At 42.4% G+C, this 26,468-nt stretch overlaps 1 pseudogene; it reads right to left on the bottom strand.

The window, feature by feature from the left end:
* Window positions 1–1,471: 1,471 nt before the first annotated feature.
* On the bottom strand, window positions 1,472–23,603 carry LOC120388733 (annotated as a pseudogene).
* Between the last annotated feature and the right edge of the window lie 2,865 nt (window positions 23,604–26,468).

Genomic DNA, 26,468 nt, shown 5'->3' with positions numbered 1-26,468 from the left:
TCAGATGTCACTCTGCTCAGGCAGGGCTTTTGCTCTGTGAGTGTGTTGCCCCTGAGGGCAACTACAGGCTCCGAAGGGGCCTGGCTCAGAGGGTGAGCAGATCCTGCCCAGCGTGGGCCACCCAATAATGAGGGTTCCATATCACCCCATTAGTGGCTCTGCCAAGCAAGCTGCTGGCAGCAGAGGCGATAGGCATGGCCAGAGCCCCCAAGAGATGTACTAGAGAAGAAAGTTCTAACATTATCTACCCTCAAAAAGAACTTCCCCCCAATCTTTCACCCTGGGGAATTTGTACCCCATAATCTCTCCCCAGGCGGGAATAATGTATTCCTGGTTGAAATGTCTCCATAATCTACTCTCCAGAGGTATTACACTCCATAATCTGTCCCTTAGGAGAGATTGCACACTATAAGGTGCTGATAGGGAATTTGCCCCTCTAGGGGACTTACATTCCACAATTTGTTCTTGACACAACTGCAGCTCTGTAAATCTACCTCCTCAAATACCTCTGCCCCTTGACCCACCCAGTCTGAATACAATAGCAACAAATAGCCTTCAAGATGGATTTTACTCAGGACAGTTTATTTGGATTCACCAAAGAACAGAAGGAAGTTGGTATAATTGAAAAGCCAGGGTGCAGGAATCTAAATGGTAACTGTATATAGCTACTATGATGCTGTATTATTGAAATAAGCAGCTTTGGATTCTTCGCAGAGGAAGAATAATGCATGAAAATAAAACCACACAAAATAAGTAGAATAAAAAAGGAAAAGAACATGTATTTGGTGTTTAGAGTAATAACATTTTCCATTACTAGATCTCAAAGTGTTCTACAAAGGAGGTCAGTTTCCTTATCCCCATTGTACAGTTGGGGAAACTGTGGCACAGAGAGACTGTGACTGGACCAGTGTCATCCAGAAGAGCAGCAGAACCGAGAACAGAAACCAGATCTCATGAACCCCACTCCAGAGATTGATTAACTAGGTCATACTACCTCCCTCTAGGTATCTGGTTTATATAAAATATATATTTTATCATGAGAGAGAGAGAGAGAGAGAGAGTCCGATTATAAGGAGAAGTGTTGTGTCTCAGTGCCTCTCAGGCGGGCATGGACAGAGCCCAGCAATCAATGTGATTGGTAGCAAAGTCATTTATTTCTCTCCAGCATGCTCTTATATACAATTATGGCAGGCAATCAAGCAATTGCTAATTGGTTAATAAGATACACACAGGCACAGCTATAACTTCATTGGGTAATTGTCATCCTGTACAACTTTCTGATTTATTATCCTGTTTACTGCCTACTGGCAGATGAGAACCAGCCAAGGCCAACTTCTCACTACACAGCTCACAGCCTAATTAGCCCGGCCTTGAAGCCTAAACACCTCAGCTTCCCACACTACCATCTGCCAAGTTAGCAAGAGATTCCCACAGAGAAGTATTAAAATCTACTCTCTTTTTTCCTCCATCTGTAGAATAGTTTTGTTTTTGTTTATTTGAGATGAACTGGGCAGGTGTTTTGGCGACACAATGGGGCTTTACTTCTTGAGAAAGTTCCTAACACTTTGTGACTCATCTTAATTCCTAAACTGCTTGAGCTAGTGTGGGAAAAGTAGAATATGAAGCCCAGGAGTCATGTATAAGTAACTATTTCAAGGTTTCTAAGGAATATAATGAATTTTGTGTTGCTTAAGCTACATTAGTGACTCAGAAGCACCTACAGATTTATATAATGCATTAACAAAGCTACTATATGTACTGGGATCAATAGAGCCAAAGTTAGGGAATTATCCCCACCAGTGAAATACACCCAGAGGCAGGTTCCATGTTTACTGAAATATGGACAGTTTAAAAAAAATACATCATAATGACAACACCACCCTGATGTCTAACCACTTAAAAAGGCAGCAGAAAACATCTGAGGACTTCCAAGAGGGCATAAAGCTAGACTTTATTAATAACCTTAATTTTTTTAATTTGTTGTATTGCATAATCAAACTCTCTCTTCTTAGTATTGCTTTAGATGTCACAGGGGAGAGCTAATATGCTTTTTGAGGGTTTGTATTAGAAATTTAATTTTTCTTCATAACCATTCCTGTATAACTCCTAACCAGCAACTGAATAATTGCAAGATTTTATCCTCTTCTTTTGGGCAGCCATCCATAATGGTGTCATTTCTAACTATTGCTACAGTGCTTGGCAATATCACACTTTCATTTCCCTGCCATCTAAACACCCCTCTTCCCAAGATTTTGTCATTAAAGTATTTTCCTATTTTTTAAAAAAATTGCAACAGAAAGTTAAATAAAAATATTTCTATGAAGACAAGTCTCATTCCTTTCAGAATTTATTGATTTCGACTTCTGAGTCAACAAGCCTATGACAAGCATTTTTGTCCTTTTTCTTCTGTTCTATGTGTTTTATTTCTACTTTACTTATTTTACTGTTTCTGGTGTTTCACATGTTTACATTCCCTTCTCCCCTCTGTTTTGAATTTTACTTCTCTAAAGTAACTAGAGCTCATTTTTCCTTTCTCAGAGGCTTTAAAGGAATAGGGACTCTGATGGGGTGGATTGCTAGTGGTTTCTGCTCACCTGCGTTGTTCCTGGGACTGAGGAATGGGTAATACAAAATGTTATTAGTAAACTCTGCAGGGATAGTTGTGATGAGGAACATCACTCCTGCATGATAAAATGAGATTCTTCCCTCTTCCTGATCCAGAAATACACCAATCACTCTATATGGCATATCCTTCTTTTCAATCTTAGCATTTTCTATGCTTGAAAAAAAGTCTCCCTGGGATCTCTTCAGAGACCAATATCCCTCCTCAAGGAGTTTCTCTGCCTTCTCTCTTTTCACTCTGTCCCTCGCTGCCTGACTAAGCACCCCCAGCTCCCAGTCCACTTTCTCCCCCACATCCACCTCCCAGTACTGCCTCCCTGCCATAAACCCCTCCTTCCCCACCACAAGCAGGGCCCCGGAGGCTCCATCCAGCTCAGAAGATGCAGGTTCTTGCCAGACTCTTTTCTGATCCTCTGACAGTTTGAGTTCTGGGTGTTTGCAGTCCGGATCCAGAGTGATGGGAACTGTGGAGAGAAACCGGAATGGTCCCCTGGTTAGTAAGGAGTGAATCAGGGACACTCAGAAAAAACAGGGGAGAAATGAATTTTAAAATGACAAATTCATATAATCAGCAGCATAACACTACAACAGTAATTTACACACTGTGCAGGCAAAGTCCAGCCCTGGGGCAGGGAGAGGGCATGGGGAGCTCTTCCTGTTCTTACACTCCAGTACTGGAGTAAGGCAGTAGGGGAGCTGGCTAAGGTCCCTGCTGTTGTGTCTTTGCTCCAAGGGAGTGACATCTGCTGGCTTTGGGCCAGGAGGAAGCAATTTCTGGAGGTGAGATACAAACTGCTCCTTTGTGAGGAGCAATAAGGAGCATAATGCAAACACATTGCTCTGACCCATCCTGCCCTGCTGTGGCTGGATGGCTGCTGGACGTGCTATTCAGATACTCCCACCCTTTTAGTGAAGAGAAGCAAGATTCTTCCTATGTCTTGCTATGGAAAAATCATTAGGAAAAGTACTAGGCGTCTGATACTGAAATGTGCTGAGCTCTGTAGCCCAGCAAAGCTCATCAGAACATGAGTAGCTCAATTGTCTGCAAGTGCTTCCTTGGTCAGGTCAGAGTGCTCAGTACTTGCAGGACCAAATCCTGTGTGCTGTATAACACGTGCGTACACCCACACAAACACCTAAAGGCAAGAATCACACAATGCTGTGCCATGTCGTAAGGCCCCCACAACTGACTGGAAGGATGTGAAATTCTAGTGTTATGTTACAAACCACAAGTGCTTTAAAAACTGGACTCAAAGGGTGAATTAATTCTGGAGTGAAGCTCTATTCTGGTATTGCTTTATTTGTCTTTAAATAAGAGGCTTATTTCAGGCTTGATCTTCCAAACACATGGTCCATCCCAGAGCTCCCAGCATGAAGGGGAGCATCAAGCAGCACAGTCACTTAAGATGGTGCAGTCGGGTCCCCTGCTCTGCTTGGAGAGCTCTGGGAATGCTCACAGCAGACACGCTCTTCCGCTGCCAGCGCAAACGCCATATGGCTAACACTGAACTTGGTCTTCTTCCCAAAACCTTCACTTTCCTGCCTTCCTTCACTGCTGGTGACAGCTCTGTCTTTACCCTGGGGCACAGACTCACAACCTTGTCTCCCTGCTGACAAACCGTGTCTGTTTTTTCTTCACAAATCTCAACAATCCACCTCTCCCTCCTTATCCCTATGACTAAAATGCTTCTCCAGTTCTTGGTCATCTCATGCATCCACATTTCCCACAACCTCCTCCTCTCTCACCTCCCCAGCTTGCACCTCATGTCCCAACTTTCATTTAAACCAGAAGAGGTTAATTCAGACTCCTCATCTGCTCTGTGTCTCACTGCCTCACCTGTCAGTCACCTACTTTAATCCCTCCATTGTCTTCTTCTGACCCCGCATATCAGGATCATGCTTTTCGTCCACATGTTCAAGGCTCTGCACAGGGAACCTGCCTCTCCACCTTCATCATTCACTATTCCCTCTTTCACTCCACCAGATTACTCACCTCAACTTTCCCTGTTTATTCTTCTCCCCCTCATCTTTATGCCTTTTCCCATGCTTCCTCTTATTCCTGGTGACCCCTCTTCTCTTAGTATGCAAGGCACACATCCTCTCTACGCTGATGTTTCTCCTTACGTAAAACACCACTAATATTAACCCACTAGAGCAAAATGCTGTTGCAGAAACATACATACATACAAAATCATGTTATAAGACATAAGTACCATTTAGGTTTTATCCATAACATGCAGTGTGAGAATATTTTTCTCTATTTATTAGGCACCAATAATGGGGCTTGTAGTAGAAAGAGAGAACCTTAGACATAAGGCCTGGAATAAAGGGCCTGGTATGAGGCCTAAGGCCTGAACTAAAGTTAGGCCTTGCTGCTGTAAAGGAAAGTTAGCAAAAGTCAGGCTATGAGCAAAAGTCATGCTCTGTTACAAATCAGATGCCTGCTTGCAAGTTCACTATCCAATACATGAACTTGGCAAGGAGAGGGCTGGCACTGCAAAAATACAAACACTCCTAGACACAAAGTATTCATGTAAACACATTCCAGATGGGTAGTATCGGAACACTCTAGTACAAGGTTACAGTGTGAATACACTCCCCAAAGATAGTACCGGGACACACTGACCCCTCTAAGGATAAGGTCAGGATGACAGTGTGATGGATAGAGATGTTTTGAGCGAACCAATAGGTCCGAGGTAAAGGGTGGTAACTAACCACGTCAGAGGGGCGTACGTGATGTGTTTGTATCAGTGTATAAAAGAGAGAGAGTGTCTGTCCAGACTAGGGGGGAGCGGAGAGTCCTGCCGCTCACTGAGCCGAGTTCATTGTAACGGGCATACATGTCTTAATATCCCCATAGAGTCTGCCGGGTGCTATTACAGTACTTCATTGACAATCAACCTGGCCAAGTGTCTTCACTACTGACCCAAGACTGTGGTCTTTTTGAGCAATTCGACTGAGGTCTGCTGTGTCAGCAATCTGCGCAGAGACGACATAGCACACAGGGAGAACACAGACATAGCCCACACAGAGAGAACACACACATAGCCAACAACTGACAACAGGGCTATTCATGTTTAGAGTCATGCTTGTCTTTAAACACTGTGCTGGACTGGGGCCTTCAGCTGTAAATTGTTCTTGACAGAGACCAGAACTTCCACATGTTTCTACAGCACAGAGCTCGTCGTTAATGCTTAAAAGATAATTACTGCTGTTGGGAAACAGGTCAATACAATAGAATTTAAGGTACAGATGGACTGAGAGATATAACATATGTTTATATCATCTGTAAATATATCTAGTCAATGCACAAGGAATGATTTTCAATTCAAATATTAATTTGTCAAAAAAATCTCATAATTTACAGATAACAGGTTTACTGTATGCCGTGGCGCTTACCTACATAACTCTGAGCTCTTCTGAATTCTACAGAGGGAAAAAGCAATTACTGCCTTGACAATCTATGGCACAGTGAAATACAATGGAGTTTAAAATATTGTCTGTCTGCCTACCCATGTGTTTATAGCACACTCATCTCCATCTGCTGTTTTAATCTAGTTAATACACGAGCAATGATTATAATTTTCATTTAAAGAATAAGGAGATGATTTAAACCAATCAACTTACCCACCTCTCTTGAGAGTCGATCTGAAATGAAAGGAAACTTAAGTCACTGACCCTAACTAGTTCTTTTCTGATACTGTTTTTAAAATTCTGAGAACTCTGTACAAACAATGCTTAAACAATGGGGCTCAGTTAGGCAATTTTTTTTGTGCTAGTAGTTCTTTAACCATGCTAACAGTCCCATTACAGTTAATGGAACTACGCACCTAAGTAAGAACTGAGCTCTTAGTTTTAGTGCTTCTTTATGGGTAGAGTGGCAATCGCTTGGTCACTGAGGCTGAGATTTATGAGAGCTGGGCACCTATTTTCCTTAAGTTCCCTTGAAAATCCTAGGCATAAATGTTATTGACAATGATATGTTACAATCTCTGTGCTGTGACTATCGAAGACACAAAGCAGAGAGCAATGTTGGTTCATTCCATTCTATAAATACTTCCCCAACATCTTTATATTCAATCGTCTGCAGTGCAGTCCCCCATTAACTCAGCCATTCAAAGTTCCTCTAGCCAAAAGTGACTACCGGGGTCTGTTTTTGTAGTTGTAGCCTCATAAATCTTGAGTAAATTATTGTACCTGTATCATACAATCAAGCACCAGAAATAAACATTTTTAGTTCTTATCTTAAACATCATCATTTACCAGTGCTATTGTCTAGCACTGTTGAGTCCTGCCTCACAATTTTTGTGTGATACTGAAGTATGTTAGCTCATATGATTGTTGTCTCCCTAATAGCAGTGTTGCAAAAACTAAATGAACCAAATTCATCCCTGTTGCAGTTCCAATGACTGCCGTGGTTTTAAAACAAAGATAATTTATTTAAAAAAAAAGTCTCAAGCATTAATATTGATAATCTCAGCACTATGGCTAGTGCACATCCTATCATTATATACCTGAATCTGTGTAAGTATAAAGATGTCATCAACCTTTGCACCTAGGCTATAATCCTAAGGTAGACAGGGCCACAACATTTTAATGATTTTGCAAGTGTGTGTGTATCACCAGCGCCTTCTGCTGGATGGAATCAGAACTGTTCAATTGCATTTCACAAGCCCTATACATCTTACAGCTATTGAAGGCATATTTTTAGCTGAAGCAGTAGGTGCCTGTGTTATAGAAATAGGAGAGATCTGGGTTCCATCTGTGCTGTTGTCATGGACATCTAAGTGGGCATGATGTGTAGAATAGTAACATAATAATTGATTTGTTCCCACAGTTTTGTTACAATGTATTAAGCAAGATAGACTCATGATCAAAGAAGAATGTTTCTCAATCCCAAAAGAGTGGGGATAGTGGGCCACATGCTTTGCTTTCAAAATACAAAAAGCAGGGGTCACACCGTGAAATTAATAGGCAGGTTCAATGCAACAAGAGGAAGTACTGTTTTCACCTGACACCCAGTCAACCTGGTATGTTGTGATAGCCAATTTAATAAATGGGTTCAAAAAAGGACTAGATATATTTATGGAGGACAGGTCTATCAATGGGTATTAGCCAAGATGGTCAGGGATGCAACCTCTTGCTGGAGGTGACCCATAATCTCTGATCGCCCGAAGACAGGAGAGGAAGCTTAGGATGGATCTCCTCAGAATTGGCTGCTCTGTTCACTCCCCCTGAAGCTCTGGTACTGGACAGTGTAGGAGACAGGATAGCGAGCTAGATGGACCTTTGCTATGACGCAGTATGGCAGATCTTCTGTTCCTGAAGTAGAAACAGAGTCTCACAGGCTGGTATTTGACCACATTTACTGGGCTTCACCCTCAAGATGCCCTAGACAGACTCACCAGAATGTTCACCTCTTTTATTCTAAGACAAGTAGCAAAATAGACAAGTTTTCTTACCCATATTTTCTTGTATGTCTTGAATTGCTGCAAAATAGTAATTAAAATTAGTGCAATGAACTGCAGAGAGAGAGAGAGAGAGAGAGAGAGAATAAGAACTGAGAGAGTGAGCAAAGAGATAGTGATCCATAGAAAATGTTGTGAAAACTATTCATAGAGAATTCTGCTATTACCCATGCATAGCAGGGATCCTGCTAAATCTCACTCAATATTTAATAGCCATCTGTTTTTACGACTCAGTCTGTGTGCCATTTATTTCAAACAATAGAGTGCAAAACACTTGAAGAGGCTTTGAGTGATCTCTGCCATTATTTTTATTATGTGTAGTGTGCCAACAGCCTGCTATATGCCTTAAGACATTTAACTCAACGAGGCCCCTGCCACTAAGAGCATGTCATGTACACTGACAATTTCCTGTAGAGCTGAAGGATGCTATGCAATAAGAGTGATTGACAAAGATGTTTAGCAGAGTCCTCTTAGTTAGTTCCACAATTAATCTTTAAATGCATTTATGTTTGTTTCATATTTATTTTATCTCATTATATGATGGAGCAGATCAGGTTTTTTTTTTAAATTTCAGAACTGTGAAGAAATTATAAAGGGGAAAATTGGAAAAAAAAAGTTGGTGAAAATTGTTTCCATTTTTTCAAGCAGCTCTACTTTGTGGAGCTCTGGTTTACAGGCATTAGAAGTGAAATGTGTTTTAATAAGAGACTTGCAGTTCTAGTGTGTAGGGACTTTGGATCATCATTGGTCTGTGAGGTTTAAAGCACAGGGGACACCTGGGAAGAAATCATGGATAAAAAATGGAATGAAAGTTGCAGTTGCAGGTGAAGCAAAGAAGGTGCTGGAGGAGAGAAGAGAAACTATTTTGGAGAAATCAGACAGGAAATCAGACAGGACAACAATCTCATCTTTGTTGTAGATTGCAAGGGAAAGCCAGCTAAAGAATATTAAGAGAAGGGTGGACTTAGATCAGGGGAGAAATTAGGTGAGTAGTCAAGCAGAATTTGAGTCAATGGAAAGTGGGAGGGGATGCAATTAGGGTCTAGCAGGTTGTAAAGGTGGACGTTGTGGTGGTCAAGCTGAAAGCTCGAGAAGACTTTTGGTGATGGAAATTGAGTAGAATGAGCCAATATCATTGTGGAAGAACACAAAATAGTCAAATCCTGCCCACTCCATCAACCTATGGGAAAATGGAGAGAGAGGAGAAATAAATGATGACAAGGCTGTATTCCAAGGATGATAGAGAAGGGAGGAAGAGAACAGGGATTTTGAGGAAAATAAATTCATTTTGCAGTTGCTAGTGGCAAGACAGCCTGGGTGTGGTATCTGAAAGGCAGTCAGAGACGTGTGACTGAATGGAGGGAAGAGATAAGAGGTGAAGAAGATGATCTGTGAGTCCTTGTTTTAGAAGAGCTAGTATAAGCTGTGTGCTCAAATGATGTCCCACAGGGAGAGAGCGCATAGGAGAGGGTCAAAGGCATAGAGACACCAGTGGAGATCTCTATCCAGTCCCTAGTATGGGAGCAATGATTATGATGTCAGTAAGTAGGCAGCTATGTATGATCACCTTTTCTAGCGTTCAGCCCCATTTATTAAGAATCTCTGACAGTGATTGAAAATAAAATACATATAACAGTAATTCAAATAAAAAATATGCGGCTGTTAATTTTTATAAAGCAGCCTATTTTCATTTATGGCAAAACTCTGTCTATCTACACTGAGTATTTTAATAAAATGAGACTTACCTTTTTGATCTGTCCTTTTGTTTGTCTCTAAAAGAGTAAATGAATGAAAAACAAGAACAAATGCATGTTACTGGGGTAGTGATTGGCTTTAATTGAGAGAGTTCATGGATTTCAAGGGTAGGGGGAACATTGCGATCACCTAGCCTGACCTCCTTTATAACATATGCCCCAAAATAATTCCTGGGGTTCTGGGTGAAAAGCTGTGAGGTGGGCTGTGACACTTTATTCCATGTTATTCCATTGTTAAACCAGATTCAAGTCTTTGCAAAATGGATATGAAAACAACTTCTAAAATAATAAATAACCCATAACATTTTAAAAACATCTAAATGTCTCTACACACATCCAAGAAAGAGCATTTCACTTGGAAATGAACTGCATTCAATTATTCATATTTAATATTGAAAATCTAAGCTCATATAAGAACTTGACTGGGCCTGTTAACCAGACAAAAATATTTGGGGATGGTGGCCTTTCTTCTATACGTGCACATGAACACACAAAAGAGAAATGACGAACCATAAGAGCATTTGCATTCTCACCTAGTGTGGAGAGCAGACGTTCTTTTTCTGAAAGAAATGATATTTAAATATCATTGTAAGATAGAAGGCAAATGTCGTTTAGCATATATAATGGCACTTCTGAAATATGCATTACACTTTACACCTATTTCTATAATTTATTTTAAAATACAATCATTCATACTGTATGGATCAAATTCTGCTCTCAGTTACACTGGTGCAAATCGAGTGTAAACTCACTGATTTAATCTATGAGCATATCACAATGTGTTTTACTTTATTTGAATAGTTGTACAGTTCACTACATTTTTAGGTCTAACTGAAAATGGGCCTTGTTTGTTAAAAAGTCAAAGTTTAAAATGTTCATGCAAAACCTAAAAGTTTTTGTTTTAGAAATGTGCAGCGTTTGAATGAATACTGTAGGTTTTCCACAGAACATAAACACCTTCTGGAAGAAAAAAATAGTGACCTCCTCCTCCCTCAAAATTTTGAAGAGGCCAAACTTTGGACCTTGTTGAAAAATGCAGTATTCCCGTGATTTTGATATATCTCTCACATACAGCCTTAGACATTAGAATATATTTCATTGACAGAGGAGTACTTCCTTGCACAAACTGTTTATCTCAGCCAACATAATATATTAACATAATCTGCCTATGTATATCTCAGTGAAACTATATAGCTAACCAGTATCAAACAGATCCCCATCATTCATGAATCAAAATCTATTAACACTTTTTTAAAGTAAATTACATAATAAATTTTCATGCTCAGATTGTATTTATGTATGAAGGTTTTCTGGTGTTATATGATAATCTAAAAATTAGTCTTGTTTAATCTATCATATACAGTTAATCAGTCATAAATTGTACTTAGTTTAAATTATACTTTGAGTGATTTACTCTTGGATCCTTTCTTATTTTTTTGTAGTGGATTATAACTATAAGCTATAACTTTATCAGTTGGAGACATTCTCCCACTGACAAAGTGCTGTCCACACCGGCACTTAGGTTGGTGTAACTTAAATTACTTAGGTATACTTAGGAGCTTATTCAAACCCCTGAGTGACATAACTTGTTGATTTAGTTGGGGTTGGTCCTGCTTTGAGCCGGGGGTTGGACTAGATACCTCGTGAGTTCTCTTCCAACCCCAGTCTTCTATGATTCAATGATTCTGTGATAACTTACCGACCTAAGCTGTAGTGTGTACATAGCCTAAATCTCACGTAAGCCTTATTTCGAGGGCATAAGTAAGTCTTTAGTGGTGAATCGCCCTGGTGTAATCCCTTAGGCCTGGTCCACACTAGGACTTTAATTCGAATTTAGCAACGTTAATTCGAATTAACCGCGCACCCGTCCACACCATGAAGCCATTTAATTCGACATGAGGGCTCTTTAGTTCGAATTCTGTACTCCTCCCCGACGAGGGGAGTAGCGCTAAATTCGACATGGCTATGTCGAATTAGGCTAGGTGTGGATGCAAATCAAACTTAGTAGCTCCGGGAGCTATCCCACAGTGCACCACTCTGTTGACGCTCTGGACAGCAGTCCGAGCTTGGATGCTCTGACCAGCCACACAGGAAATGACCCGGGAAAATTTGAATTCCTTTTCCTGTCTGGGCACTTTGAATCTCATGTCCTGGTTGGACATCGGGGCGAGCTCAGCAGCACTGGCAACGATGCAGAGCTCTCCAGCAGAGGAGTCCAGGCAATCCCAGAATAGAAAGAGGTCCTCAGCATGGACTGACCGGGAAGACTTGGATCTGATCGGTGTATGGGGCGATGAGCCTGTGCTTTCGGAGCTGCGCTCCAACAAATGGAATGCAAAGACCTACGAGAAGGTCTCCAAAGCCATGACAGACAGAGGATACAGCCGGGATGCAATGCAGTGCCGCGTGAAAGTCAAGGAGCTGAGACAAGGCTACCATAAAATCAAAGCGGCAAACGGACACTCCGGAGCCCAGCCCCAGACATGCCGCTTCTACGAGGCACTGCATGCCATTCTCGGTGGGTCTGCCACCACTGCCCTACCAGTGTGCGTGGACTCTGATGAAGGGATAGTGTCGACGGCCAGTTCCTCGTCGATGTTCGCAGATGGGGAAGATGAGGAAGGAGATGAGGAGGGGGAGGCAGTCGACAGCGCTTACAACGCTGATTTCCCCGACAGCCAGGATCTCTTCATCACCCTCACTGAGATCCCCTACCAACCCTCCCCAGCCGTTACCACAGACCCTGAATCAGGAGAAGGATCAGTCGGTAAGTGCTTTAAACATGTTAACATTTATTTCTTAAAAGAACAGGAAAATAGACTAGGCAAACAGAAGGTCTATATACAGGGGAATGGAACAGGCATCTTCCCCGGAGATCTCCAGGAAGCTCTCCTGGAGGTAGTCGAAAAGCCTATGGAGGAGGTTCCTGGGGAGAGCTGGCTTATTGGGTGCTCCGAGGTAGCACACTTTTCCGTGCCACGCTTTCAGCTGGTACACCGGGACCAGTGCCTTGACGAGCATCGCAGCATAGGGCCCTGGCTTGTGCTGGGTTTCATTCAGCATGCGCTCTCTCTCTCTCTGTGACACCCTCCTCAGGGTGATCTCGCGCGCAGACTCCTGCATGTAAGTAGAGTAATTTGTGTACTATTAGTATGGGTATGCTTCACTGTTCCTTAGAATAACAAGAAGCGTCACTTTAGAGCCACGTGCTGGAGGCTACAGAGTGGCAGCATACAGGGATCTTTTCCAAGGGAAAACCGCGAGGGGGGTGGAACAGGGGCAGAGTTTATGCTTTCAGGATTGCCTGCAGCAAGAGGACAGAGCTGGACATTGACTTTTAAGCAGCCAAAAGCCTTTGGCTTACCATGCCTGGCTGCTCCACGGATTCAGCTTTCCTGCCCCGCTTGTCTGGTCTGCAGTGCAAGACCCCAGGCAATGAAAGCGAATGCAGAGAAATTGAACTTTCCCTGAGTGAGTGCGCATGAGATAGATGCCGTCCATGGTCTGGTTCACAGACACTGAGTAGACTATGTTTCATTTTTGAGAAAATGTATCTTTGTAAGCAATTCACTCCCTTTTCCCCATCACACAGCTGCAACAGTATCCCGACCTGCTCCACCATGCCCCTCACAGAGGCTGGCGCAGATTAGGCGGTGTAAGAAAAGGACACGGGACGAGATGTTTGCTGAACTTATGGGCTGCTCCAGAGCAGAGGCGGACCAGCAGAGCCAGTGGAGGGAGAACCTCACACAGCAGCAGCGCTCACACAGCGAACGGGAGGACAGATGGCGTCAGGAGGACCAGCAGGCGACTCAAACGCTGCTTGGACTACTGAGGGAGCAAACGGACACGCTCAGGCGCCTTGTTGATGTTCTGCAGGACCACAGGCAGGAGGACAGAGCCCCCCTGCACTGTATTTGCAACCGCCCTCCCCCACCACACACTCCAATACCCACCTCACACAGAATAACAAGAAGGAGGGGCACCAAGGGCCGTGAAAACTGTCACTGCACCACAGCGGACTGCTAAATTACCCAAAAGTTCACAGTCCCTAGATTTTGAAAAGTTCTTACCTTTACTGTGTTGTCGAGTATTAAAAGTAGTTTGCTGTTAATTACTGTTTCTGTCATGTTTCTTTGCTGAAGACTTTCTGTGAAGGGGGGAGAGGGGTTTGGTATTTGCATAGGACATTCACCATGAACAGGGTACAGACATGGGTTCAGGATCAACAGCAGGTTACTCACTGAGTGCAGTCACTAGGCACCCTGGTCAGTCTGTGAGGTGTTTTTAATGTTCTGTTCATAGGCGGCAGGTGCCCTGCTCCAGGTATACTTGGAGGTGGGTCTCTCCCCCGGCCCTGCCTGGATCGGGCCCTGGCCCACGCGGGTCTCCCCCCGCCCCGTCAATTCCCTGCCTGGAGCAAGTCCCAGTGCCCACCTGCCACCCCTCCCCCGGCGTGTCGTCTCCCCCCCCGCCCCGTGCTGCGTCCCTACCTGACAGTAGAGCGGCTATCGGCAGAAATGCTGTCTGCTGCCCCAGGGTCCTAGCGCCTGCCATCCACAAATGGCAAGGCAGGTTGCCCTCACCCTGCCCTTCTACCGTAGCCCTGAGCCTCTACAATGCCCCAAACCCTCAGCCCCAGCCACAGCCCGCAACCCCCTACGCCTCCTCCCCCTTCCCACACACCCCTCACCCCTTCCTATGCCCCCACCCCCAGCCCAAAGGCTGCACCCAAACTCCATCCCAAAGCCTACACCCCTCATCCCTTCCTGCACACCCACCTGTAACCATCTTCCCCCCCAGAGACCGCTGTAGGAGCAGTAGCATTTCATTCCTAGAGTCTAGTAGTGGTCTCTACATCACTGTACACCCTACCCACCACAGTCTGCATCCCTGTTTCAACCCTTTAACGCGAAATCATTATTAAAGAAAAGGTTTTTAAATAACAATGCTCCATTAACTTTATTTTTACACGTGTGTTGGAAGGGGGCAAACGGGGTGAACGGGGTATGAAACTGCAGAGGAGAGTCAACAGTAACTGGGTAAAGAAACAGGGGCAGGTTCAGCTTCTCTGTAAAGCAACTGGACAGTCATAGGTTACCCCGCTCTCTGAGGAACCTAGCTTTCAAAGCCTCCCGGATGCACAGTGCTTCCCGCTGGCCTCTTCTAATGGCACGGGTGTCTGGCTGAGCGTAATCAGCAGCCAGGCGATTTGCCTCAACCTCCCATCCCGCCATAAAGGTCTCCCCCTTGCTCTCACAGAGATTGTGGAGCACACAGCAAGCTGCAATAACAATGGGGATATTGTTTTCACTGAGATCCGAGCGAGTCAGTAAGCTCCGCCATCTCCCCTTGAGATGTCCGAAAGCACACTCCACCACCATTCTGCACTTGCTCAGCGGGTAGTTGAAGAGTTCCTTCTCACTGTTCAGCGGGGAGTGCGGGAACTGTGGGATAGCTTCCCAGAGTGCACCGCTTCCAAAGTCGACGCTTGCCCCGTTACTGTGGACTCACACAGTCGAATTAGTGTATTTAGTGTGGATACACAAATTCGACTTCATAAGGTCGATTCCACAAATTCGACTTAAGTTGATTCGAAATAGTCTTGTAGTGTAGACATACCCTTAGTGACAGATAGATTCAGTCTTCATGATTCCTTTACCTGGGTAAGGACTGATACCTCTGTGGTTAATGTCTTGGAAAATTTCAGCATGCTATGTAGTACTGTCTCCATGAATCGGACTTATGGAAATACTCCTAACACCTTATATCACATCAAAAATATATTTACTTTCTTCCATTGTTTTCTTATCAGTTACTGAAAATACATGGAATTACATTGCAATGATAATTACTCTTATAAGTTTCCCAAAGCCTTATTTGAACCACAAAACAGCTTTAAAATACAGGACTAGATTCTCTCCATTTAGGAAAAACCTGCTTTAGGAGACAGGAACAGATTGTTTTACTTGAAGATCATCTCCTCATTCACTACATTGGAAGATGGTTTCTTCCAGTTCACTGATTATGGAGAAAATCTGAAGACATAAAGCAATGGATGGCCTGTTATCTGTGAAAATATCAGGATGCTTATAGAGACCCCTTGCTTCAGCACATCCCGCCAATCCACATCCTCTGACTTTACAGGAGAGCTTCTGAGTGATCCAGACAAAGGATCAGATACCAACTGGTACAATAATTGGGGTGGGAAAAGAGAAGCATCAGAGGGAAGTTTTGGGAGAGCTGAAAAATTATGTTGGTTAAGTGAAACAAATAGAACTGAGACTTACAATCTGCTGAAGAAGACTAAAGTGAAACTTTAATTGAGGAAGTTTTTTTTTACCAGAAAAATATTATGGGATGCTGACATTTCTAGGATACCCCCTGAACACCCACAAGGGAAATGAGTGATCAAAGGAGCTAGATGCTCACCCAGCTTTTTAAATAAGTCCAGGTCTTGCCCTAGTCCTGAATGAATTGTGTGGACCAAAAGCAAATCTACTATGGCCAAACATAATTCCCAGGCAGACAACCAGCAGGAGGCAATCACTCCTGTTTCCAGTGTCTATGTTATAAAAGGCCTTGAATTTTATACTTTACCCAGTCTATATTGGAGGATATAAGTGATTTCTTCATGTACATGAGTAACCCTTTTCTACAACTGTTAATAATTCTGGAACAATGTCCACATAAGGATGAACGGCAGAAGGCTAGTCTGAATGTGATCTATTTTAATAACAAGATCTGTTTATAAGAGAAGGAAACAATCTTTCCTAATGAGCTACTAATGACAATAGTCGCCGTTGCTCAATTCCTGAATATAAACCCCAACTTCTATGAAATCATTGGAAGCATACTGCAAACGTTAAAAGCACACAGCTGTTGACCACAATTAAAACAGAACAGACCCACCCATCTCAGAACAGCAATTGCTAGATTAAACTTTTGTTCTCAAATCAGAGAAATGTTGGGCTGAAAGGGACCTTGAGAAGTCATCCAGTCCCACCCTGTCATAAACAGATAGCTAAGGGTTAATGCCTCTTTTACCTGTAAAGGGTTAAGAAGTTCACCTAGCCTAGCTGACACCTGACCAGAGGAACCAATGGAGGAACAAGATGTTTCAAAAGGAAGGAGGGAAGTTTCCTTTGTTTAGTCAGTTTTCAGTTTCAGCTGGAGTGAAAAAAATCAAGGAACCAGCCTCTTATCAGAGTAGTAAGTTTTAGAAAGGAATAAATAGGTTTATGTTTATTTTCTTTGTAACTTGTCTTGGTGCCATTAAGGGAATTATCAAATTGGGTATTCTTTTGTGTATTAAGATTTTTGCCCAGGGGAACATCCTGTGTTTTCAATCTATTGTCTGTGAGATTAGCTGATATGCTGTCTCTCAGAGGTTTTTTTTTCTTTCTTTTACCTTTCTTTTCTTTAATTAAAAGCTTTCTTTTTAAGAACCTGATCGATTTTTTTCCGTTTTTTAGATCCAAGGGAATTGGATCTGGACTCACCAGGGAATTGGTGGAGGAGTCTCTCAAGGCTACCCAGGGAGGGGAAGGTTTTTGGGGGAAAGGGAGTGATCCAGGTACTCAGAAATTCTGGATGGTGGCAGTGAAACCAGATCTAAGCTGGTAATTAAGCTTAGAAGTATCCATGCAGGTCCCCACATCTATACCCTAAAGTTCAGAGTGGAGGTGAGACCTATGACACACCCTCTGTGCTAAAGCAAGACCAAGTAAACCTAGACCATCTCTGACAAGTGTTTGTCGAACCTGTTCTAAAAACTCTCCAGTGATGGGGATTCCACAGGCTCCCAGGGACTGTGTCAAAATCAAGATATAAAATATGTACATATTAATTTGCATTCACCTGCCTAGTTACTTACCTGATCGAGATGTTGTGTCATTATTCTCTGAAAAAAAATAAATTGCCTTTTGAAAATGAGACACTTTTCATAGCATCCTACAATAATTTTGATTGAAACAGATATTGGCATGAATGCTAAGTCTGTAATCCTGATCCATCCATTGGTATCTATTCTGGCCTTGAATATATTTATATGTGAGGAATTTAAAAATTGTCTTTCAGAAAAAGGGACTTATCTGGTAAGGAATTAAATGTACAGACCCTTATCTTTAATTTTCTGAATCTGCCCCTAGAAAACTCATTTCAGGTTTTGTTTGGTTTTAGTATAGTTAAAGAATTCCATATCATCTGTTCAAACATTTTCACATATTTATTGAAAAAAACATACAAAGAAATACTTACTTTTCAGTTTATACCCTACAACAGCAATAAGGGCTATGCTAAGAAATAAAATTACCAGGAAAGCAGCCATCCACGGGGAGGTGGTTGGGAAGAAAACATCTGAAAAATATGGGACAATGTCAATTACATTCCAATAATTCTTAAGAAACATCATGAAAATTATAAGGCCAACCAAATGGAGTCTGTCTGAGGAGCTGGTGAAATCAGATTTCACTTGAATTTAAAGACTGCTCTTTCTTTCTGTTAGAACAAAGTCTAGATGAATTTAGATCGAAAGATTCCACACATCTTCAAGGAAGGATATCATGGAGAACAGAGCTGTGGACTCCTCCAATGTGTTCTGGAAAAGCACACACCTTCAGCCACACCCAGCTCACCTTACTCATGCAGATAGAAACACCTCAAACATTGGCATGTCTCACATGAGTAAGGTTCACAGGATTTACCTCAAATACCCTTTCAGCACTAGTATTCATACAGAAATTGTATGCATATTTCATTACAGGTTTTAATGTGCACATATTTAAATTATAACTTGTTCTCCATCAGTCCATGCAATGGTGAAAGTCATACCCAAGCTACCTCCTGGGCACAACCCCTGCTGCTTACTGGGGAAAATGCAAGATGCATCTCTTTGCCATTGCATTCCCACCAGAAATAGTATAAAATAAAAAGAAAGGCAGAAAGATCCTCTACTGAGGAAGGGAGATAGAGAACCTAAACGTAGTATCCTTGGTGGAGTTACTCAGGTTAATGATATAAACCATTTCTCTGTATGCGCTAAAATTAATTAACCCTGTCAACAGACATGTGAAGTAGGTGGGATTAATATCATTAGCTCCCTACTGAGGTGGGGAAACTGAGAGAAGTTAAGCAACATCTCTGAGGCCATAAAACAAGTCAGTGGCAAGGTTTGAACTCAATACAGAATCCCTGTACTCAACAGATATAAACGGGGCAACTCACCTGGGTGAGTAATTTAAAGTATGAGTAGGGCTATGGAATCTGCCCAATAGCCATTAAATAATAATGAAAACTTAAACTCAACGTTAATGTTGAAAAATTAAGCACACAAGAATCATGAGAGGCCAAAATGAAAGTCATACACACCACCTTAACTTTACCCTCTTTTTCAATGATGCATCAGTACATTGAATGAAACAGTTTTCCGTATCTTTTAGTAATATTGAAAATGCCATGCAACTTTTTACATATTCACGTGCAATGAAAGCTATTAGAATACTGGATTGTTATGTAGAAAGAAAACACTTAATATACTTGTGCAAATTATGATATTTTTAAAAGTTTTAACACAGCTTTATCAAAATGGTTTTTTTTTTTGGAAAATGACTGGCAAGTATTTAAAAGGAGATAACTCCTATCTCTTCTATCAGGCATTTCAATGGTGCATCTCAAAATATTGTACAAAGGAATTCAGTATCATTGTGCCCCTTTATGGGGAAACTGAGGGACATAACAGGTAATTGATATGTCCAGTGTCACTAAGCGAGTGAGCAGCACATTGAGGAATAGAACTCAGTCACCCTAAATCCTAGCCCAGTGCTCCATCCGCTAGGTCAGACAAACTGGGCATTTATTTCTTACGACAAAGGAGAGAGAAAACTGGACCCATCTCATTAACCAAGCAGCCTCTTTATTGTTCCTTACAGTCAATGATCCCAAAGTGCACTCACCTGAAATTAGGACTCTGGACTCGCTCGCTGTCTTTAGTATGTTGTTGAGTATTTTGCAGGAGACTTCATTGTCTGAGCCTGGTTCTATGTTAATGGCACTTTCAATAGTGTATGTTCCAGCAGGTGTCTTTGTGTTAATGGTGGTTGGCTTTTCTGTTTGGTTATGTCCTTTACTGTCTAGCCAGAGCACTTCGGGCTCAGGGAACCACCCTTCTGACTTGCAGGTGAGGCTGATCCCCTGGCCTGCATAATCCTCCAGGAAAATGGAAGACTCAGCACCCCTAGCTATAAAACAGAGTCAAAACAATATTTAAACTTTTCATGCCTTTCACAAACAGACCAGAGCCTGGGGAAATTGTCCCAAAGACAGACCTTGTGTACAAAAGCAGCCTTTGAGATCCATCAAAATTTGGGAACTGAACTTTTCATTACAGGGAAATTCCCAGCCTGTCTTTCCCACTGAACTTTTGTACAGTTTCTCCCCTCATGTACATCTGAGGCGCTTTCATCATCAAGTTCAAACAAAGATGTTGTGCCTCAAAGTGCACTGCAGTCAGTAGTACCTCAAGAAAACTTATTTTCCTTGATATTATTTCAGAATGTATAAGAGGAGTGAAATCCTGTGTGGACACACTATCTCTCTTACTCACTTGCGGCAAAGACGCTAAAAGAACCAAGTTGCTAATTGAGTTGGTTCACTAGACAATCATGCTAATAAGCATTTGAGGCCAAGTCTATAGTTTTTAACGTCAGAAAGGACCATTATGTCAGGCTTCTTTTACAATGCAAGGCATAGATTTCACCTGATTGTTTCTGGGTTGAGACCAGTAGCTTGTGGTGTTATCTTTTGGAAAGATATCCACTCCTGATATGAAAGGGATGGAGGATTGACCAAATACCTTCGAAATCTGTTCCAAATGTTAATTACCCTCATTTTTAAAAATTTAAATCATATTTCCAGTTTGAACTTTGCTGACCATAAATTTAAGGCACTGGATCTCGTTTTGCATTTTTCTATGCGACTAAAAGTCCTTCCAATCTCTGAAATCCCTTCCCCATGCAGGTAATTATAAACTGTGATCAAACTGCCTCTTAAACTTCTCTTTGTTAAACTAAATAGATTGAGCTTCTTTAGTCTCTCACTGTGAGGAAGGCTTTCTAGGACTCAATATTTTTGTGACCGTTCACGGAAACCACAAATCGTTCTCACAACTCTTCTCATTCCTGGCATAATTCCGTGGACTAAAAAGAGCTACAGAAAGTCTGAATTGAGCTCCTTCTCTCTTTCTCTCAATAACAAAATATCTGGCAATAAATGATTCAATATTACCTTCACTGACCTGTCACATGCAGTTCAATCACCACCTCATCATACCAGTTCTCAGAAACCACTCGACACATGTAATTCCCTGCGTCAGAGACCTGGACATTCTTCAGCTTTAGAGACATGTTTCCTGTGTTCATTTTATGGTGAAAGAACTCTGTTCGCCCCCAGTATCTCTCATCCTGTTTTTCTTCTTTGTTTCCTCTGTTATAAGAACTCACATCTATATTTTCCTGGGGTTGAACTAGACTCCAGGGATACTCATGGCTATCACTTGGCAAGGGAGGGTAACGTCTTCTCCAAGGAATCCAATAATAGGTGATTCAGGGTGAATGATTTTATATTCCCCTGTAGGGATATACAGATATACATTTTCTCTGTTTCAGATACTTAATCAATGAATTAACTTTATGATGTAGAAGCAGCCTGAGGTGAAATGAGAGGGTGATAAGGTTCCTGCCCTGAATTTTATAGTCGTATTTTCAGTTTTTAAATGTTGAATGGGATAATGAAACTTGTGCTTCAGGCTGTGATTTTAGGCACCACATGGACTCTTATTATCCCTACGAAGTTCACTCGAGTTCTGAAGAACTTTACCCAGTTCAACTGGATCCAGCTACAGTTCTGCCAAGCATCCATGATCCCACATTGCCATATGCAGGAATGGGACTCCCTCCTGCTGTGTAGGAGCCAGCAATCCTTGCAAAGTGCCCCAGAGGTGAAACAGCCTCTTCAGGCACTCCTGGGGTGATGCACATATCTAGCCACACAAGTTGTTGACAAGGCCCCTAAAGCACTCCTGTGGCTGAGAGCATCCTAAGGGCACTCTTATGAGTGCTACTGCCAATGTGGGATCTGGGCTTGTATTTTCGCTTGAGATAGTATTTTGAATTTTGCTTGCCTGTTTGAATTTTTGATATACATACATTCTTACTAGTATATGTGAACAAAGGACAAAGACACTGTGTCTGTTGTTTCTGCCTAGCCAGATGGGTTTGTTAGTATAATGGGAACAGATCAGAGAAGTTAAAGTGATATTGGATGTGGTGGGAGTATGATATATGAGCACACACTTGAAGACTGCATCAACTCCTATCTCAAGGCAAGGTCAAGCAACCGGTTGGGAGGGGCAAGGGAAGACTGAGGGGAAGGTAAACACTAAAAGGCCAGAGAAATGCCTGCCCCGACCATAGCACAACCCCACTCCTTACCACTTCCATAGGGTACAAAAAGGTGGGACGAAGACCCAGGCCCACGACCCCCCAAAACGGAACATGACCATACATTGTCAGGGGTTGGACTGCGGACGTGCATTTCAGGTATAATAATGCCTGCTTAGGAGGGGGAGTCGGAATACTGGGAAACAAGGCTTTGTGGCGTCAGAGTTATGGTACACATGCTTGTTGGAAACTAACACTAATAAACATCACATTGCCTGCACTTCAGACTTCTGGTCTTCTGCTTTCTGTCTGCGTGACAAGAACCAGGGGAGAGGGTGAAGGGAAAGCTCTTTAATAGGCACATCTATGCTGCAGTTAGGCACCCGTGGCTGGTCTGCACCAGCTGACTCGTGTTTGCAGGGCTTGGGCTGAGGCGTTGTTTATTTGTACAGCTCAGGAATCCAAGGCAGAAAAAGATGAAGTGACCTGCCCAAAGTCACTAAAGAGAGTCAATAGACAAGACAAGAATAGAACCCAGGTCTTCTAACACTCAATATTGTGCCCTAACTAATAAACCAGATTCAGAGCCGGCTCCAGACCCCAGCGCGCCAAGCGCCAAGCGCACGCTTGGGGCGACATTTTACCGGGAGGGCGGCAGGCGGCTCCGGCGGACCTTCCGCAGTCATTCCTGCGGGAGGTCCACCGGAGCCGCGGGACCGGCGACCGGCAGTGCCCCGTGCTTGGGGCGGCCAAATTCCTAGAGCCGCCCCTGACCAGATTAATCAGATACGAGATTTACAAGTTCTGAAATAATCTCTGAAATAATTTCTTATTGATCAGTGAACAGATGTTTCACCACAAAACCCATATGGACCAGTGTATGATACAAAGAGATGAATCTTACATTTATATCAGGCATCCTGTTGCTTGGCTGATGGCAAAAAAAAAGTTATTTGCCTCTGAATAGACTTAGGAGTTTCATAGTGTAATGGGGGATTGGTAGCATCCCGTGAATGACATTGTTCAGTGAATAGTCTGTGTTGGAATTGCATATGGCAGTAGAGTTGAGCCATCTCTATACACAATGGGGTGAACAAAGAAGGGAGCTGCATTGCACTGACAAATGAAAATGTTAGACACTATTAAAAAATAATGAAACCTTAGATTGTTGATGCCCTTGATTTTTCCCCTCACCCTGGTAATGATTAATTACTTCATTAAAATAAATTCAAGAAAGAACTTTGTTTACCTCTTATCAAGTAGGGTGTCTGTAGAAAAGTCAGTATGTGGATAGCTGTCATCCACGGGAATAAGGAATCCATTGCTGGGCAGAAATACAAAACACTAATATGTCAACAAACTCCTGAAAAGGCAGCATGCAGGGGCAGGTATTATGCGGTTCTTCCAGGCCCTTAAAAGGCAAGTACAATATGTTTCAGTGTTATTGCTGTACCAGAAAGAGCAATTCATTAGTGAGCAATGCTGTAATACATATTCCTATTGACCGACCTTTTGTTTCGTTACTCAAAAAACACGTCGAAATCAAGTTTGTTACAGAGGTTCATAGTTCTACCCAGGTGCTGAACAAAGTAAAAAATAGTTAAGAAAATGTAGTAATGTTACATGGGTCAGATCCTTAACTTGGATCAATGGAGTTACATCAGTTTACACCAACTGGGATCTGGCCTCAAATTGTAAAGAAGGTAGAACATAGCTCTGTGTCATCCTTCAAATCCATTTCTCCAAAAGCATAGAGAGGCTGGATACCTTTTTACATGTTTTGAACAACAAAATGACAATTAAATTAATAAGCCCATTCCATAAGTGTAATAGATTGACAAAAATACCCTTGTCTTGAAACAACTTCCTTCTAATCACCCTGCTTAAACCTCTCTAGTGGAGAGGAATGTCTTAAATTCTGTGGTACGTAAATATAAAACTGTTCAAAGTATATTAAAAAAGACCTGAAAATGGTAGTCAATTATCCTGCATGTTGTTTCAGATCAAGAATCTGACTGTAATTTCCCAATTAAATTAGACTGCTAGACTTGCAATAAACTATCTTTATGATCATTTTTTGCTAAACTGATTTCTTACCTGCATAGCAAGGTCCTACGTGCAGGGTCCATGGATTGTGGCTTTGAGGAATTATTCAGTCTTCATGGATATTTTTCCTTGCAGTTGAAGTTTGTACTTTCAGTTTACACATTTATGTAGTTATTTATTAACCAATTACAATAGTAAAAACGAAAGCACTTTTCCTCCAAAAAGAAGCAGGCAGCCAACCTTGAATATGATCAGACTTTGTGAACCCTGAGTGCCCCCCAAAATTTATGGGCCTAAGTCCCTATTTTATACATATAAGTGTTGGTTTCAGCACTGCTGTGATGCACTGTGCCCCTTTCCCTCCCCATCATGAAACCATGCAGGTGCCTAAACTCATTCGGCTCTTAAGTTTCTACAGAAAAAGTTCCCTCCGCATCTATGTTCCTGCTTCTCTGCATGTGCACTGCAGCTTCCCTCTAGGCTGCCGGGTGGTGATCTCTGGCATAAACCTGAAAGCAATTCACAAACCCGGGGAAGATAGGCAGCTGACCACCTATGTTGTGTGCAGGGCCTAATTGGGTATGTGTGCTGAGAGGCTGCCTATTAGATTGGGTCACTCACACAAAATAGCCACTGGGGTAGAAGGAGGACAACCCTCATAACTTTTATCCCACTGGTCAGGGTATCCACATGGGTTATAGGAAACCACTATTTGAGGTTCCCCCTTCACCTGCAGGGCAGAGGAGAGTTGAGCTATTTGCCATCTCTCAAGTAAGTGGTGTACCCAATGTGGTATGGGATAATCTGGTGTGAGATTCCCTAAATCTTTCCTTTTGAAGTAGTCCCACTGATGGTCAGGGAGACTGGATCCTGCATCCCCCACAGATCACATGAGTGGTGTCATAGGTTTGTTCCCCACTCTGAACTTTAGCGTCCAAAAGGTGGGGACTTGCATGTACCCTTCTAAGCTTAATTTCTAGCTTAGATCTGATAGTGCTGCCACCAACCAAAAATATAGTGTTTTGGTACACTTTCTATTCCCCCCAAACCTTCCCTGGGGAACCCAAGATCCAAAACCCTTGGGTCTTAACACAAGGGGAAATAAACCATTCCCCCACATTTCCCCTCCCAGACTTTCCCTCCCTTGATTACCCTGAGAAGCTACACTGATCCCAACTCCTTGGATCTTAAAAAAACAAAGAGGAATTCACTATCCCCCCTCCTTTCCCGCCCCCGCACCAATTCCTGGTGAGTCCAGACCCAATTTCCTGGATCTTAAAACAAAGAAAAATCAATCAGGTTCCTAAAAAGAAAGTTTTTAATTAAAGAAAAAAAAAAGTAAAATGTATCTCTGTAAAATCAGGATGGAAAAATGTATTCAGTTCATATAACTTAGAGGGACTCCCTCCCTCCTTCTAAGTTTCAAAGTTACAGCAAACAGAGGTAAAAAATCCTTCCAGCAAAAGAAACATTTACAGGTTGAGAAAACAAACATAAGACTACACGCTTTCCTGGCTGGGTACTTACAAAATTAAAACATGAGACTGATTCAGAAAGATTTGGAGAACCTGGATGGACGTCTGGTCCCTCTTATGTCCCGAGAGTGAACAACCCCCAGACAAAGAACACAAACAAAGACTTCCCTCCAACAAGATTTGAAAGTATCTTGTCCCTTCATTGGTCCTCTGGTCAGGTGTCAGCCAGGTTTACTGAGCTTCTTAACCCTTTACAGGTAAAAGAGACATTAACCCTTAACTATATGTTTATGACAAGTGGTTTAATCACTGGGCTACAGAGTCATTCTTATGTTTGCGCTTTGTCTCTCTCTGTGGCCCGAAAGGCTCTTTAAGATTTGAATGATGGAGAGTGAGAAAAAGAAAGCATGGAAGATTGATAATGACTCCATAGTCTGCTGGTTAGCTCACTGGTTAGCTCACTCTGGCAGGATATGGGAGAGTCAGGAACCAGTTCTCCTGCTCCAATAACTCATTATTTATCTACAGTGGAACAGCTTCAACGGGAGAGCTTGACTATCCTGTAGCCCAGTGATTAGCGCACTCCCTGAAAGGCAGCAGAGCACTATTCAAATCATTTCTACCTCTCAGAAGAAGCGGTACCTAAACCAGGAGTCTCCCTGCTCA

Source organism: Mauremys reevesii, linkage group 22 (genome assembly GCF_016161935.1).
Source record: "Mauremys reevesii isolate NIE-2019 linkage group 22, ASM1616193v1, whole genome shotgun sequence".
Lineage (NCBI taxonomy): Eukaryota > Metazoa > Chordata > Testudines > Geoemydidae > Mauremys > Mauremys reevesii.
Note: the sequence above shows the minus strand (reverse complement) of the source record. Positions and strands in the feature narration are given on the sequence as shown.